The 5,189-nt window shown below is 41.0% G+C and overlaps 1 non-coding gene across 1 annotated transcript; it reads left to right on the forward strand.

Annotated features, from left to right (window-relative positions):
- Positions 1-2,322: 2,322 nt before the first annotated feature.
- On the forward strand, positions 2,323-2,485 carry LOC139004537 (U1 spliceosomal RNA). The gene has a single exon (XR_011470415.1). It is a non-coding gene; the product is annotated as a U1 spliceosomal RNA (small nuclear RNA).
- The last annotated feature ends 2,704 nt before the right edge of the window (positions 2,486-5,189 follow it).

Here is a 5,189-nt window from a genome sequence, read left to right on the forward strand (position 1 = left end):
TCCCCACAGCTCCCTGCTAGGCTTACATCCACCCTCTCCATTTTGATAACTTGCCCGTCCCCTAGACAATATGACTGCAAGCCAGCCATCTGCCACTAATTGTACAATGCCAATAACCAAACAAAAACTAAAGGGGACTTTGGCAATCATATAGCCTGATAGTTTTTCCAACCTTTATATAGCATTGAAGTATTTCTTCTAATAAAATCTCACACAAAGGCCTGATCTCTAAAGACAAAAGAGGAACTGTTCTGGCTGAGGGTGGGGAAACCCCAAGAAGTACACAACCTACTTGGCTCCTTCTATTCCCCATCCTTCTGCTTTCCACCCCCTGCGGGATCCCTTGACAATCTAAGGGTATTGGCAACAGTCCAGTCTCCTCATTACAAAGCGGAGGCCACAAACAAGTGAAGTCATCTGTCCTCAGTGACACAGCCAGGTAGTGGTGAGAACCAGGTCTCTGAAAGATGAGTCAGTGTTGACAGTTTCTTCCATTAAAGTTGGTGGGTTTGTGGGAGAGAGAGAGAGAGAGAGAGAGAGAGAGAGAGAGAGAGAGAGAGGAAAGAAAGAAGGAAGGAAGGAAGGAAGGAAGGAAGGAAGGAAGGAAGGAAGGAAGGAAGGAAGGAAAAGAATCTTTTTTCAAGCCCTCCTTGTTACTCCATGTCACATACCAGTAATTGCCTTTATTAAAAAAGTTCTAAACAGTCAAGCATAGAATTATGAAAGCACATGGTGTTAAAGCTGAAAGGGACATTGAAAGTCTTTTTTTTTCTTACCACCCCTTCATTTTACGGACCAGGAAAGTAAAGACTTGCTTGAAACCAATCCCCCCTCTTAAGTGTTTTAAATGACCATCCCCTCCAATACATCCAGTACTGTTACATCTTGACTTGATGGTCAGAAGCCAGAACCTCCTGTTTTAACCAGTTTCTTTTTGAAAATCATGAAATTAAGATATAAATAAAAGTTGTGATTTCTTTCTCTCTGTGATTTTCCTTAAATCTTTGAAAGACACCCTCCCAACTGGGCATTCAAACATCTCCTTACTCCAGAAAGTGCACTTACAAACTTATGAGAAGATTGTTTCCGATTGAACTTTTCCAAGAGAATGCATGTCAAACTATCTGTGGTCAAAGAGCTTTTATTTTAAAATTTTCAATTCATTGCAGTGTAGACCAATAATTTATATAATGCAATGAAATCCATTAATAGACAAATGAAATTTTAAAGAGACTCACAAAATAGAAACTCATTTCTCATGTTTTATTATTAGATTCTAAAAAAAAAAAAAAATTACAACCAAATTGCTCCAACAGTTTCTAAATGCTTTCTTTCTATTCCTGTACTCACCCCATCATGAATCAGTAACAAACATTTGTGAACCAAACTTGGAGCTACATTGAGTAGCTCCAGGGTAAAGCACTGTTGAGATGGTTGGATATAGGTTATGTCAGTAAGACAGCTCATGTGAACCAGGTGATGTTTCTCCTTCCTTCCCAGCCCCAGTCCGCTACTTTGGGAATATAGCTGTGGTCCTCAAAGGTCTGGGCCAGGGTCCCTTCACAGCTCAGGAGAAAGAGAACTACTCAACCTCCTGACTGCACCACCTCAAAACAAGCTGGGCTGGGTTCAGATCACGGAGGGATTGCAAAATAGACTAAAGGAATTTGGAGACTTCATCCTGAAAGTAAAGGGAAGTTGTTAAAGCCCTTGAGTCATATTAGGGTATGGAAAGGATAGGAATGCCTGCAGTGTGGAGCAGGGCTTAGAGCAGTTGTTCTCAACCTTCTGGCCCTTTAAATACAGTTCCTCATGTTGTGACCCAATCATAAAATTATTTTCGTTGCTACTTCATAACTGTAATGTTGCTACTGTTATGAATTGTAATGTAAATATCTGATATGCAGGATGGTCTTAGGCGACCCCTGTGAAAGGGTTGTTCGACCGCCAAAGGGGTCACGACCCACAGGTTGAGAACCGCTGGCTTAGAGGGAAACAAGACCCATTAGGACGGTGGTTCTCAACCTTCCTAATGCCATGACCCTTTAATACAGTTCCTCATGTTGTGGTGACCCCCAATTTCATTGTTACAAATTGAACATAATTAAAGCATAGTGATTAATTACAAAAACAAAATGTAATTATATATGTGTTTTCTGATGGTCTTAGGCGACCCCTGTGAAAGGGTCGTTTGACTCCCAAAGGGGTCGCGACCCACAGGTTGAGAACCGCTGCATTAGGAGGTTTCTGTAATAGTGTTGGAAAGAGATGCTATGGCCTGAACTCAGGTAGTAGCAGTAAGGTATCAAGAGCAATTTAGGGATACTTACCTGGCGGGGGAGATGCCAAAGCAATTGCCTTGCTTTCTCAGGCCAAGGCTTATCCATTGCACTCGGGATGTGCTAAACCCTGCAATTTCCTCAAATGTGGGAAACTCGGCTGCATAATTTGTGGTAGTGGGGGACTGTGTTTGCACTCTCCCCTATTATTAAAAAAAAAAAGAGGAATTTAGGGGACTTGATTATTGATTGAATGGAGGTGATGAAGCTCCAGGAGAAGTCAACAAGGATGCCCAGGCCTTGGCTTGAATGACTAGATGTCTGGTGATGCTATTCAATAAGATGGGAGCCCAGAAGGAGAAGGATGCTGAAAACAATGAATTCCATTTCTGACAGGCTGTGTTTGACCTTTCCTGACCCTGCGCTATGGCTCGTGGTGGTCTCTAAACTAGAATGCCCTACCTTTATATTCACTCATTAAATCCCAACCATAAAAAGGCTTTGCAATCATAAAAGAGCTTTTTAAGAACATTAAAGTAACATGGGAAAATATTTATTAAGTAATGTTAGGTAAAGTAATAAAAAATGCAAATTAAAACAAGGTAAAGTTCTTCCCCTGTTAAATTGGCAAAAAGAAATTTTTTTTGTTTAATTAAAATGCCCCAACTGCCAAGGATGTGGAAAAACTGGCATTCACACACGTTGCTGGTGGTAATGTAAATTGGTATAAACGTTTTGGAAGAAATTTGGCATAAGGCATCAAAAGCCATAAAAGAGTTTGTATCCTGTGACCTTGTAATTCCACTTCTGGAAATCTATTCTAAGGAAATAACTCAAAATGTAAGAGAAAGCACTTTATACACAAAGATGTTTATTATAGCAGAAACTGGAAACAACCAAAACATCCCCTAATGCATTGGTTTAATAAGTTATAATAAACTTATTTGCTCTCCTCTTGTGCATAATGAAACTATTCAATAATAAATAGTAAGGTTTGGACTATATCTATATCTGCTATTGTTCTAATATGTATTTAACTTTCACAGAAAAAAAAGACTAGAAGGAAATGATCATAATGATTGGGTTAGGGTGGTGAATCTAGAGATAGCCTCTAAAATTTTTAAAAATAAGATTTCCCAAAGTCATTGTAAATGTTCAAAATGCTTTAACAGAAACCATCATGTATAGGAAGAAAACTGGTAAGTGAAAAAAGTAAAATAGAAAATTCAATCTGTGTTAGTTACCAAAAAATATATATGTTTTTTCATGGACCAAGAATGGGAAAGACCATTGGTAAAAGCAAACAGTTGACTTGAGTGAAGGATTTTTAAAATTCTTTATTTTAATTATAACATTATATGTGACCTTATATTCATTTGAAGCAATCTACCCAATCTTATAAACCATCTCTAAGACCTCTTTTCTTAAGGCTTTCCTCATCCTCTGATCAAACATTATTGCTACTTTTTTTTTTTAACCACCATGGCATTTGCTGTTAATTCTTATATAATTGTGGCCTGTAATTCTCAATGGCTTGCATCAGAAATCCGGGTGCTCATTGCTGGGCCTCACCCCCAGAGTTTCTGATTCTGGAGACCTGGGGTGGGGTCTAAGAATTTGCATTTCTGACAATTTCCCTGGGATGCACATACTGGGAGTCTGGGGACCACACTTTGAAAACCTTGGTAGGAGTATATGCAGATACAATAGGATGCCCATTCCCCGGAGCAACGTCTATTCTGTTCCTCCCAAAGGCTGATTAATCCAAGATTATAGACAACCCAACCTGTGCCATTCAGAATATATCCCATCCCTGGGCACATAATTGGTCCAAAGTGCAGGCCATCTGTACATGCCAGACCAATCAGAGCCCTTCCCTACGACTTTTCAAATACAGAACCATTCAGATGTATGTATGCAGCCCTCCTGCAGTGGAATATAGCCAGCATTAGAGAGAAGCCCAGATGAAATACAGAGTCCTGACGCTGTTTGTTTGAACTTGTACAAATTTGGATGCTTTTTGGTGAAAGTAGTAGACGTTGAACTCAAACCATGAACAAAATTAAAAGAGAAATGTAAAAACCTGTCTCACATAAGATGAGGTAAGATGGGCCCTATGTCTGGCTCTTACAGCTGCTGAGCAATGTCACCAAAGATCTGGGCTTTCCCCATCACTCTGCTCTTACTACTTGGGTATCACAATGGGCCTAGCCTAGCCTAATCATAGGTCAAACATTGAAGGATGTCATGTAGCAAAGGAGTTAGACAAGCAAAGGCAGTGAGTACAACCTACACAGCCTCAAGCTATGTCATGGAGTCACCCACAGAGATCTCCACCGAATCTAAGAGCTAACCTTTGGGAAAATGTGTTGTTCAATTCTTTATTTGATCCTGTGACCCCTACCTTATATTATCATTATTATTATTACTAGAGGCCTGGTGCACGAGATTCGTGCACCAGTGGTGGGGGTCCCTCAGCCCTGCCTGTGCCCTCTCTCAGTCCAGGACCCCTTGGGGAATGTTCACCTGCTGGCTTAGGCCCTATCGGGGACCGGGCCTAAGCTGACAGTCAGACATCCATCTCACAGTCTGGGGCTCTCGTAGTCTGGGACCCCTTGCTCCTTACCACCCTCCTGCAGCAGAGGTGGGACAGGCTCCCGCCACCGCCACTGTGCTCGCCAGTGGGAGTGCACTGACCACCAGGGGCAGCTCCTGCATTGAGCGCCTGCCCCCTGGTGGTCAGTAAGTGTCATAGCAACCAGTCATTCGCTGTTTGGTAGATTTGCATATTAGGCTTTTATTATATAGGATTATCATCATTATCATTATTAATTTTTTTAATCCTTACCCGAGTATATTTTTTCCATTGATTTTCAGCGAAAGGAGGGAGGAGGAGGGGCGAGAGAGAGA

This window comes from Myotis yumanensis, unplaced genomic scaffold, assembly GCF_028538775.1.
Source record: "Myotis yumanensis isolate MYYU_CA2020_CCGP unplaced genomic scaffold, mMyoYum1.0.hap1 SCAF_2, whole genome shotgun sequence".
Classification (NCBI taxonomy): Eukaryota; Metazoa; Chordata; class Mammalia; order Chiroptera; family Vespertilionidae; genus Myotis; species Myotis yumanensis.